The sequence below is a fragment of the Arachis ipaensis genome, chromosome B06, assembly GCF_000816755.2.
Source record: "Arachis ipaensis cultivar K30076 chromosome B06, Araip1.1, whole genome shotgun sequence".
Lineage (NCBI taxonomy): Eukaryota > Viridiplantae > Streptophyta > Magnoliopsida > Fabales > Fabaceae > Arachis > Arachis ipaensis.
The window spans coordinates 94732207-94745981 of NC_029790.2; the positions used below are offsets into that span (position 1 = coordinate 94732207).

At 34.0% G+C, this 13775-nt stretch overlaps 1 long non-coding RNA gene across 1 annotated transcript; it reads left to right on the plus strand.

Moving 5' to 3' along the window:
• LOC110263412 lies at positions 11414–11867 on the plus strand. The gene is made up of 2 exons (XR_002348993.1): positions 11414–11482; positions 11607–11867. It is a non-coding gene; the product is annotated as an uncharacterized LOC110263412 (long non-coding RNA).

Consider the following 13775-nt stretch of genomic DNA (forward strand, 5'->3'; position numbering starts at 1 on the left):
GAGAGATTCTCTCTCTAGAATATAACCTAAAGCATGTTTCTAATCTACCCTAATTGCTCTCCACTTGATATGGAATCATGCCCCTTTGATATACCACTCAATCAGCTTCAAAAAGTCCAAAACAGGGCTCTGGAAGCCTAGAAATCGCCCCAACATTTTGCTTTAAGTGAGTCATGTGCACTGATTCGTGCGTAAGCACAGATGTGTGCGTACCACACGTGCTGAATTTTTCTCTTGTGCGTACGCACAGGATGTTGTGCATACACACACATGGCTGTGTGCTCCTCCTTTGATTTCTTCATGTTTTCTCCCTATTGCATGCTTCTCCTCCACTCTCATCAAGCCATTTCAACCTATTACACCTGAAATCACTCATCAAACTCATCAAGGCATCGAATGAAATGAAAGTGGAATAAAATTGATTAAATTAGGCACAAAATAGCATGTTTTTGCAATTATGCACAATTTCGAGAGAAAACGCTAAGGCTGCGTTTGTTTACAGAGATAGGACACTGAGACAGGGACACAGAAAAATAAAATTATGTTTGGCAGAGGAGACATGGATAGAGACAATGTGTCCAGAGACACTGAATTAGTATATTTTGTGTCCATCCTGACAAGAAGGACATAGAGACACTAACAAGGGACACAACTTATTTTTTATTTTTTCTTTTATTATTTTTGTTAATTTTTTATAATTATATTTTTTTATTATTATATTTTTCATCTCAAATTTTTGAATGAAAAAAATGAGAATAAATTAGATTTTCATAATTTGTTCTAGTTTATCACCAAACAGAATACAAGAAAACAAAATTTTGTATCTCTGTCCATCAGTGTCTTGTCCTGTCCTGTTCTTAGTGTTTTGCCCTGTCCTGTTCTCGAAAACAAACGCAGCCTAAAGTATGCTATTTAGATGAATAAATATGGGTTTATATGATGAAATCCACTCAAATCAATCCAAAATTTATCCTCAAATATGGATTCATCAATTCCCTTACACTTAAATAATAGCATGTCCACATGTTAATCACAATCAAAGGATAAGGGTAAAAGGGCAAGCAACTTATTCAATACAAATGCTTATATGCATGCAACTATACTAAATTCTATCTATCTATATCTATACTATGGTCCCTATTGAGTTTGGCAAAAACAAACAATGGAATCTCAATCAATCCAAAATAAAACCTTAGGGCCAAGGCAAAGAAAATATAGCAATATGATCAATGTCCAAAGATTTGATTTGAAATTTTCAAAATTATTTTGGCAACTTGCAAGAAGACTCAAGATAAGAGATGGAAACATAGAATTGAGCGATCGAACCCCTCACCGGATGTGTATACACTCTAGTCGCTCAGTGTTTTGGGCTTAATCACTCAATTCTCCTTTAATCATGTTTTCTAGGATTTGCTAGTCATCTAACAATCAACAAATACTTGATGCATGAATGCAAATATCATGAGGTCTTTGGAGGGTTGTAATGGGGTTAGGATAAGGGTAGGATTAATATGGTTAAGTGGACTAGTAGATTGGATCTTTGATTAACTCAAGTATCCTACCTAATCGTATATTAACCTATTTACACACAAGAAAACAACCTAACTTCCCATTCATCTCTTTTTTCATACCCACTCATGCATTCTCTTTCCAATTCACACACATATGCATTCTTTATTTACGTTATTATCATTATTCATTCCTTTTCTTTTCTTTTCTTTTCTTTTTCTTTTTCTTCTTTTTTTTTTAACAAAGTATGTACACCAAAATTTTTTTTTTTATCATAAAAAAGAGATGCATATATTTTAAGTGATGAATGTATGAGTGTTTACCCATTTTTCCAAATTTTCTCAATGAATACCTAAAGTAAACTAACTACCAATGTGTCCCACAAATTTTCCCCACACTTGATTAACACACACTCCACAAACCCAAACTAATCAAAGATACAATCCATGGATATTAATAATTTTTCGCTTAAGGCAAAAGGTGTTCTTAAAATTAGAACAAAGGGGAGTTAAAAGGCTCAAAATTGAGTTACAATGATAAATGTAAGGGTTGGCCATATGGGTTAGTGAGTTCAATTTCAACAATGACCTCAATCATACTAAATGCATTCAAAACATCAAATATAGAATATAAAGATTCAAGAAAATCTAAGATCACAATCATAAAGGAGTATATCGCACAAGAATAAAATTTGTGGTTGAGAATATGCAACCACACAATTAAAGCTCAAGTCTCACTAGGTGTTTTGTTCTAGCTCTTTTCTATGTTCCATAAAAAGAATACTTCAAGCAAGTTGAAAAACAAGTTTTCAAATCTAATCAATGGAATGCCCTAAAAGAGATTTCTTCAAAATTCTTTGTTGTTTTCACCAACATATTTACTATACCATGCAAATTCAAATATTTACTACTATAAAACTATAAGCAAGCTAAGATATATACAAGAAACTAAGCAAAGTATAATGTAACGAAATACTAAACAAATATTTACAAAAAAATAGCTATCGATACAAGAAAATGATGCAAAGTGTTGAGAAGAAAAAATTTACACCCCAAAAATTGCAGATCCTCCCCTACACTTAAATGTTGCACGGTCCTCCGTGTATGCACTCAATCCGGGGTGAATAACTATGGAGCTCCACCTTCAGCTGGTGGGCACTGGGGCTCGAATTACTATAGAAAGCAAATAAACAAGAATTGAGAAAAAAGCCATAGTAGTGTGGTATGATAAAAGACAATGTGTGTATTCTAAGTGTGCACGGTTGAGAACACACACATTGGCCGGGTGAAAACGGCAACCACATAATCAAAAGAAATAGCATGTGTTCCTCAATTAAGTATCTTAGGTTGCAAGTAAAGAATAAGCAAAAGTTAAGGTACAAACAAACCTAGGTCCCCATAATTCAAGTGAATTGAATATTTGAGATATTGGATATTGAAATCGTGTAAGTGAAAACGCAAAATTGATATAAAAGCACAATAAACAATAACCAATCCAATGATAAAAATAAAACTACTTATTCATCGTGAAACATAATGAAATAGCCACATGGTAAAGGTACTTGTTGCAAAAAGTGACAAGCTTGATAAAAGTCAAGTTAAATCACTCAAACAAATGCAAAGCAGCATTAAACTACACTCAAACGTTGCACCCCCCTTTCTTGAGTCGTCACTTTGTTCTCTTGTCAACCTTGCCAATTTGATGCCAAATATAGACTATTATACCTCGTTGGAAAGCTATGGATGTCAGCTTTCTAACGCAACTGGAAGCACGTCAATTGGATCTCTACAACTCGAGTTATACTTCATGAAAGGTGAAGAGGTCAGCTGGCCTGATTGCATGTTGGTACTATGCTCTTCTATGCACATTACGGGGCTGTTTTCTCCCTCAATTTTTAGTATCCACCATGCATGCCATATATGCTTGGAAAGCTCTAGATGTATTTCTTGCTAAAATTCATGAGAATTCTTCCATTCATAGCATTCAAGGAATATAACTAAAAACTCATGGAATTTGCATAAAAATCTTCATGTTTGAATGATTTAAGACAAGCATGACTATTTGGCCCAAATGATTACTTAAGGCTCAAGAAAATGCATAAAACAACTAAAAATAAAAGAAAAAAGGCTAGTGAAACTAGCCTAAGATGCCTTGGCATCAATTAACAAGAAACAAGTACCGGTCATGTGATGAATTTGATATGAACATCATGATGAACAAGAAATTTCAACTCAATTCACTAAAGAAGAAGTGCACAATTCATGATTAAGTTGCCAAACAAGGATATAGTCTAATGCACATGGTAGCTACAACATATGAATCAAACTCACAATTAATTTAGGCAATTAAACAAGGACTTAATGCTTAGTGCACATATTCATCAAAAATTAAACCAAGAAGCAACCCAATCAACATCAATCAAACACTTGCAATTTATTTTATTAACAAACAACTAAACCAAACTTAATAAAATTACTAAAATCAAAATGAGATGCAATAAAAACTAAGTAAAATAAGTAGAAAAATATGGAAAAGGCAAGAGAAGAGAGGGATGGAGGGGGTAGAAGTACATTAGGGCTTAATTCAAAGTGCAATAAAATTTTGCCCAAAACAGCACTTGTGCGCACGCACAGACATGTGTGCGCATGCACAGACATGTGTGCGCATGCACACTAGGTGAAAATGGGGGTATGCGGACACACAAAAATGTGCGAGCGCCATCAGTAGAAAGGGAATTAAGAAGTGTGCATACGCACAAAGGTGTATGTACGCATAGGACACTTTTTTTTTTTTGCTTGGGAAAGGGTCATGTGTGCGTGCGGACAAAGGTCTGTGCGTACGCACAAAAGCAAAAAGTGGCAGGGATTCATACGCACAAGGTGTGCCAGTGCTTCCAACAGAGGGAGTGTAAACTGGTGTGTGGACGCACAAGGCTGTGCGCTCGCACAGAGTGCACGAAAAGAAGTTCCTGTGCGTACGCACAAACGGGTGCGTATGCACACGGCGCAGGAAAAACAGGGGAGCGCCCACGCACAAGTCGTGCGAGTGCTCTGAACATAGGACGCGCAAGCTAGTGTGCGCACGCATAGGTCGGTGTGCACGCACAGGAAGCGAAATATTGAGATTGCGTGTGCGCGCACAAGGGTGTGCGCACGCACGTTCCCCTGTTTTTCCAAAATTTTTTTCTCAAATTCTAAGGTGCTCAACCTTAGCTCAACCAAAATTTCAACCCCAAACATACAAACATTCAAAATATCATGACCCATATGCAAATTAACCTATCTAACTCAAAGATTAAACTACTCCTAAGTCAACCAATCATAACAAAAAGCAACTAAGTCAAAATGTAAACAAAAGGAGGGGAGTTGGAATAATGTTACCATGGTGGGGTGTCCCCCAGCTAGCACTTTGGTTTATTGTCTTTAAGTTGGACTTATGGAGAGCTCTAATAAAGGAGACTTGTGCTTATATTCATCTTGAAACTTCCAACAATACTTAAATCTCCAAAATTCTTAGTTGATTGCACCAAGCTTTGATGGAGTTTCCAACAAGCTTTGAGCTCCCAAAATTAACCTTCTCTACAAACAAAATCAAGAAAACAAACAAAAAGCAAGATATTCACATATTAACGTATTCACAATAGCCAATAATATAACACCATTGCAACTCCCCAGCAACGGCGCCAAAAATTTGATGTGATGGCCTAGAGAGTATATTCCCAACCCGACAATCGATCATCAATCAAATTTTAATTCAAAGATGTCACAATTCAAATCAAATTATAAACCGGGAGTTTTAAGTCCCGGATCGTCTTCCCTAGGAGTTACAATGAAATACTCAATTATTGGCTGTGGGGAATTTGGGGGGTTTTGATTGCAAGAGGCAAGAAATTAAAATGGCAAGTAATTAAATGGAAAGCAAGTAAAAGCAATGAAAATAGAAATTAAACGGTAAAAAGAGCTCTTGGAAAGAATTGGGGAATTAAAGATTCCTATCCTAGTTGTGGACCATAAACATGGTAATTGTGTAGAATTAATCCCAATTAGTCAATCCTAACATTGAGAACTAGTCAAAAGGGTATAATTGATCTCAATCCACAAGTCCTAGCCAACTCTATTAATGGAAGGCTTAGAGTTAGTGGAAACCAAATCAACTAACAATCCTCACACAATTTAGAATGGACATCCACAACTCAAGTTCACCTAATTACCCAATTTCCCAACCAAGATTGTGAAAAACTAGGCAAAAATCCAACCAAATATTTTATCAAACACTTGGAAGGCATAAAAGAGAAGCATGATAAAATAACAAGAAATAATAAAACCTACAACTACCAATTGCAAGAAGACAATAATAACAACTAAATTAAGCAATAAGAGACATAAAACATGAATTGCGTTAATTAAAATTAAAAGTAACAATGTGTCATAAACATAAAGGAACAAAATAAAAGAAATAACAAGTAGAATTAAAGAACAAGGGTGCAAGAACAATAAATGGCAAGGAAAACTAAATGAAAACAAGAATTAAACCTAAATCTAGGAGAGATCTAACCTAATCTATCCTAATTCTAGAGAGAAGGGAGAGTTTCTCTCTCTAGAATATGACCTAAAACATGTTTTTAATCTACCCTAATTGCTCTCCACTTGATATGGAATGATGCCCCTTTGAGATACCACTCAATCAGCTTCAAAAAGTCCAAAACTGGGCTCTGGAGGCCCAGAAATCGCCCCCAGCATTTTCCTTTAAGTGAGTCACGTGCACTAATTTGTGTGAACGCACAGATGTATGCGTATGCACACGTGCTGAATTTTTCTCTTGTGCATACGCACAAGATGTTGTGCGTACGCACACATGGCTGTGTACTCCTCCTTTGATTTTTTCATGTTTTCTCCCTATTGCATGCTTCTCCTCCACTCTCGTCAAGCCATTCTAGCCTATTACACCTGAAATCACTCATCAAACACATCAAGGCATTGAAAGGAATGAAAGTGGAATAAAATTGATTAAATTAAGCACAAAAATAGCATGTTTTTGCAATTAGGCACAATTTCGAGAGAAAACACTAAAGTATGCTATTTAGATGAATAAATATGGGTTTATATGATGAAATCCACTCAAATCAATCCAAAATTTATCGTCAAATATGGATTCATCACCTTGCCCTCAAGATTGTGAAAAAAATTGTAAATCCTAATTATAATTAATAAAAAGAACATTTAATCTTAAAACCTATATTTTCTATTTTATTTCTATTCTACTAAAAAAAATACCACCAGGATCCCATTCTTAAAAAACATAGGCCCATTAGATTTTCAAAATAAATTTTTTTAGAAGTTGTCCCAAGAGTTGCCCATAATGCTGAGATCGAAGTTGGGCTAGACATACATAGTGAAAGCCCACTCATGAGGAAGAAACAAACATCTTCCCCTCATTGTCATTCATGTTCCCACATAGAAAGAAGAATTGCATCCTTAGCTTTTGCCACTCTCTCAGCCATTCTTTCCACCATTTGAGAGCCAACACCACCTACAACCTCTCCGAGTAGCAAAGGCGATCTCATGCTGCTGCCAAACCCCTACCACGGTCCCAACGAAACACCGCCACCATGAGTGGTGATGAATTAGCCATGGATGGAAGGATGCAGTGGAGCCCACAGCTTCGAAGATCTCTGTTTTTCCACTGTCACTACTTCACCTTTAACCATTGCGACTCTGTCTTCCACATTTTCCTTTGCGACGTCGTCGTGCTCGGTGCGACTGTTAGTCATGCTTCTCGTGCCACTGTCAGCTTGTCTAACAAATTCATGAATTGATTGAATAGGAGACGAAGAAGACATCATAAGATGCTTATCGCTGCTTTGATCTCCACTTCGACATCCATTTGTGTGTTTGCTTCTGTCGAGATATTCTCAGTTGTAGCATCATCCAAGATCACTGTGTGTGCGAGTTTAAATGTGGTGATTTTGGTGGTGGCCTCTGCACCATTCCCGCCCTTGCCATGTTAAGATTTGCATTCTCCACCGTAGCTAGAATTTAGTTCATGTGTTGCAATTTTGGTGTGTCCTCTTCTAAATTAGAATCTAGATATCTAATTGATTTTTTGTCAGATTGTTTGGAGTTTCATTGTTAATTTGTGAATCTTAAATCTTAAATCTGAGTCTAAACCTGCAATTTTTTGCCGGGTTGTATTATGTAATTTTCTCTTAATTTGGTTGTTTTAGATGTTTTGATGTTGTTGTTGAATTTGAAATGATATAGCCTTGTGCATACATTTTTGTTACTTGAAATTTTAGATCTGAATACTCCTCCTCTTCAAAATTAATTTCACAAATTCTTGTACTTAGTCAAACATCTAGAAGAGAATTTGTAATTTTTATTTCAAAAAAATCTCTATGAATATGATTTTTCAATCCCCTAATAAAACAAGAATTAAAATTCCAAGATTCTTCACCCTAACATTATTAGCATAAGTTAGAAAATCATTAGAATATTCATTTACTAAGAGTAAAATAGAAAATGATGGCCAATAAAAGTACCATTGTTGTAACATGAATGTTTTAAAATAGGAAAGAATAAAAGAAACATAGGATAGGAAGAATAAAGGAGGAGAGATAATTCCATTGAAAGAATTCTAAAGAGAAAAAAATACAATCACTAATTTATTGATTACTAATTACCTTCTTATTATATGTATTTATATAATTCTATTAACAAATAAAACTATCCTAATTAGACTATTAGGCTTACTTTTACTCATCATTATCATTATATTATTTTATAACAAGTTGTATTGTGGTGCCAAGTATGCTAATATAGTGCAGTCACAATGTGCATATGTTTTTCTTTTCACTCTTTTCTGGTTCTCATTTTTGGAAAATATAAATTTCAAATCATTATATTTATTAATATTTAATAATTAATTAAGGCAACATTTGTCAACAGTCATAATAATCATTACACTACAAGAAAGTTTCAAAATAGCAACCGATTTTAGTAACCAATAAAATCGGTCACTATTAGCGACCGATTTTGCGATCGATCAAACTTTTCTAGGATTTAGAAAAAATCGGTTGCTAAATTGGTTGCTAAATTTCAATTAGCGACCGATTTAGTGACCACCCACTCTTGGTTACTAAATTGTCGCTAAAATAAAAATTAGTGACCGATTTAGCTACCGATGACAAAGCCAATCTAGTTGGTCGCTAAAATCGGTCGCTATTTTTTTAACTTAACGACCGAATTAGTAACCAAAACAAAAAACAAGCTTTTAGGGTATGTTGGTGTCTAAATCGGTCGCTATTTTTAATTTAGCGACCGATTTTGCGACCAATATAAAAACCAGTTTTATGGTGGTTGGTCGCTAAATTAGTCGCTAAGAAGTTGGTCGCTAAATCGGTTGCTAAGGGTTAACATAGCGATCGATTTAGCGACCAACTATAAAATACAGGTTTTAAAGCATTCAGTCACTAAATTGGTTGCTATTATAGTGACCGAATTAGAAACTGACTTAAAAATATGTTGATAAAATAGTTGGTCGCTAAGGTAGCAGTCACTAAATCGGTTGCTAAGGGTTAATATAGCGACCGATTTTAGCGACCAACTATAAAATCTTAGCATTAGAGCAATTGGTCACTAAATCAGTCGCTATTAGCGACCGAATTTGTGACCAACTAAAAAATAAAAATTACAAATTAATTAGTTGCTAAATCGGTCACTATTTTAAATAATAGGAACAAACTAAATTTCAAAATAAATTAAAAAAACCATCACTTTTCAACCCTAACCCTAAGGTCTCTCCTCACAGAGCGTCCCTCTCACCGCCTCCCTCACTCTCCGGCGGAATGGAGAGAGAAGTCACTTTCCATCGAGTCCTTCTTAGAGCCTGTTCTGCTTGCCCCCTTAGCTCCGCGATTTTTGCAGCCACCATTCTCAGCTCTTTCTTCATTGATGCTAACTCACACGGCAATTCTGCACCCGCAGCCACCATTGCATTTCACCATTCTTGTTCTCCATGTTCATTATCACTTCTTCAGATCCAGATCCAGTTCCAGATCCAATCTTTGTTATCATATTCAATTCGCCCTGTGAATCTTGATTTTCATGTTCTTCGTGAATGTAAGCCAATTTGTGCTCCTGAAATTGCAATTCAGTAATGCGATCTCCAGTTCTCCACCTGCGATTCGATGTCTCTCTCCTTATACATGTTCAGTTCAATATTTGATTGTTGATATTTACATATTGATGTTTATAGAGTGATTGAACGTTTTTAACTTCATAATTTTTTCCATGATGCAATATTTTTTTAATTTTTGTGTTAAGAGTGAAAATGTGAGAAAATAGAAGAGTATATTAATCTCATCAACAGATTGTTTATAATACAGTGATTTTGTTATAAGTAACATTTTGTAATTTCTTGCAGCTATTAAATCAAATTTGGATGCAATGTGTAGATGATAGCAGAAAGTACATTTGATAGACTCTACCTCTATAGAATGTAGAGTGATTATTGTGCACTCTTCAGATAAAAGAAGATTATTGCATGTCAAATCCTTAAAAATACTTTAAATCTCACCTGATCCATGGAAGGGAGGGGTAGGCTTAAAATCAAAACCAAAACTGGCCATATGCTTCTTACATAATTCAATTTAATTAATTTGCTGATGTTGTCTCACAAGAGAGAGTTCTTTGTATTTAGACATTTTCAACAATTAATTTAGTCTTAGCTACATCACAAGTCTCAAATAGTATAGTATTGATATAATGATTAGTTTCATTACATAAGTTGAAGTTGGTTCAAGTGTCATATGCTTAATTCCCCTTGAACAATGTCTTGGATTTTTGTTTTGCATCTCACAACATTATAATAGTAGTTGCATGTTTATGCAGGAAAGCTACTCTTTTTTTTTTCTTATTATTTTTTGGCCTTGAGCATCATATATGATGAGTCACAAGATTGTCTTTATGTGTTTGTATATTTGTATCATTTTATTATCAAATATTTACTTTCTAATTCTCTCATTTGAATATATGGTTTGCTTTATTTTTGCAGATAACTTGGTTCCTATTCAAAGTTAGTATGTTGATGGATTTCAGGATACAAAGTTTTGGTATGTTGATAGGGGAATAATATTGGGTGATTCCAAGGAATGTGATGATGCATATTCGTCCGAAAGGGTAGGACTTCCATTAGGCAAGAAGAGAAATGGTGGCTTCCATCTCCTAAGCTTCCACCAAATGGATTGTGTGAGGATGATAGGAAAAGGTTGCAGCAGTGCAGGAATTTTACAAATCAGATATTAAAGGCTGCCATGGCAATCCAGATTAAATGAAGAGGTACTGGAAAAATTCATGATTTATAAATAAGTACAAAATTCAGAATCAAAATACCTTTCAAAAATAAGTTTTCAACATAAATTGAAGGAACTGTGCTAATTAATTTGATGATTTTGTAGGTTGGAAGTGTTCAAGCAGCTGCTTCTCAAAGAGAAGCTGATTTAAGAGCTTGAAAAAGAGTTGCAACTTGCACAGGAAACTATTGCTAACCAAGTATTTGTATGGATTCATCTTAGACTAGTTTTTGAAGGACTTGTAGTTGTACTTATTAATTACAAGGCTTATTAAGAATTCAGTGAACCATTAAGATATGCTTTTAGCCATTTCTACTTGTTATGTTTCTAGAGCGCATTATTATTATGGATTCATGGTTCTCCCTATTTGGCAAATCGAAGAGCACGTTAGGCAACATAATGTTGTAATATATGGTTGTACATGTTTTTAGTTATTCTGATATTCAACAGAAGAATTTATATTATATAATGTAAACATGAATTCTTATTCTCTCGTTTCCTCGATAAACTTGAGCTCTTATTCAAAATTTTCTTATGTTATTCTTGTGACCAATTGAGCTGGAGAAGCAATCATTTTGTGATCTTAAAGTTGTGAATAACACAGAGAACTATGTTGCTTTCAAGGTACTTTTTTAAACTACACATTCTGCTATGAACTTCATGTTGCTTTTATCTGTTTCTCTCCACCCGAGTGCTGTTTCTTTCTGATTTTATCTAATTTTAATGTTATGTTATTGCTGTTTTGTAGGTAAGACCACTTCGACAAAGAAGTACTTTGTACGGCCTAACACTGGTGTTATACAGTCCTGGGATCGTGTATCATCAGAGGTGCTCTTTGCTAATATTGCCTAGTCATTTTTAAGTCCTTTTCTTTATTCCTTCACCAAAAACTATTATCTAGTTCTTTGATAGATATATTCTTATTTAACTTTTGGGTTTCTGAAATGTGTATAAATCACATGTTAAGGACTACAAAGTTGTTATATGAAAGGAACATGCATTTAATATCCTGATTGAAAATCCCAAAGCTAATTATATGAAAAGTATTCTGTTGAGTAATTAAGGCAATTTAATGGTAGATAATTTGTTTTAATACTTAGAATGTACCCTAAAGGTGCACTTGTTGACAGAAGCATTTTTCTTTTTTCTTATAAACACTTCATTAACATTTTTGATGGTCCGAAAGCTTAAGCTGCTTATGACAACCCAAATGTTTCTATCAATTCCTTATAGCAGTTATGCATGTGAACGAATAACTTAATGTCTGCTCTGTTTTATACATACAAATTTAGAAATATGTTGTTTCATCTGAGATATGGTTATAAGTTATAACCTGTTTCTGAGGTCTATGTTGACTGGTAATTTAAACTATCATCTATGGTCAGAAATAAGGTGTTTTTCTTCCCAAATCCCAATATCATGATGCTTGCATGATGCTTATTCTCTTAATACTTTCCAATACTTTCATGTATTTAGTGAACATTATTTTTTAATGTTCTTGTGCTGTTTTTATTTGATCTTGATATATTGTTTTATAGTAAAAGCGATTGTCATCATTGCTAAATGAGGATTCTGCGATCATGGAAAGATGTGGTGTCCTTGAAAGAGGCTCGAGTTATACTAGAGTGCACAAGCTGAGATAGATGCAATTGTTTGGTCTAAATAGATATTGAATAGACCATAGTTATATTGTTCATGAATTATTTTTACCATGTGGATCATAAATTTGTTGTATTTAGGAATTTTTAATATTTTGAATTCTATATTGTTATGTAGACATTGTGAATGTTTTTTATATTTATTTGAAAAATTGATCTATGTTTGATTCTTTTTTATATTTTGTGAAAATCTAATTATTTATGAAAATTAAGTTTTAATAGTGATAAATATAAAATTAGTAAAAATCTATAATTATAAGATTAGGAATAGTGACCGATATAGCAACCCATTTAGATTTTTAGTTCAAGAATTAGCGACCAATTTAGCGACCGATTTTAGATTTTTAAATAAGGCATCGGCGACCGATTTAGCCACTGATTTCATTAGCGACCAAAAAATTGGTCGCCATTTAGCAACCGATTTACTCAGCGACCGATTTAGCGATGGAAAATGCGGTCACTATTTAGCGACCGATTATGTTAGCGACCGATACTCTTTGGTGGGAGTTTGGTGGCCTTGTTCAAAAATCGGTCGCTAACGGTTAGCGACCGAAGTTGATCGCTATTTTCTAATTTGCGACCAGGGTTTTAGCGACCACCAGAATCGATCGCTAAATTGGTCGCTAAGGGTTTAGCAACCAATTTTCAAGAAAAATCAGTCGTTAAAGCGGTCGCTATTCCGGTAATTTCTTGTAGTGTTATATTATTATATTATTCTACAATAGGTTATATCCTGACATCAAATATACTGACGTAGTACATTGTGGTGTCAATATACTTGCTTCTTTCTTCTGTTTCTTATTTCTATAAAGTATCACTTTCAAATAATTATATTGTTAGAATTAATTATGTAAGATTTGTCAACAATCATAACAGCCTATTATATCATCTTTTTAATAATTAAAATGATTCTCTCTTATATCCTCCTAAATATTATATATAGAGTATTTCATTTAGTATTCATGAGTGTAAGTTCTAGAACACCACAGCTTTTGTTTCATTTTTTTAGTTTTCTTTTTCGTTAACTATTTCATATAATAATAATAATGTAATCTTCACTTTTCTTTTCTTTTTTTAATCAAAATTGATCATTTTAAGATTTCAATTATAATTTTTCATTTCTTTGTGAATCTAAATTTACTTTTATTCTTTTAATTATATAATGAGTGTTCTTACTCATTTTTTTTGTCCTTGCAACAAGATTGTCTTTTGCTGCAATCATTTTTAATGCATCACATCTATCATATTCCATTCTGAGT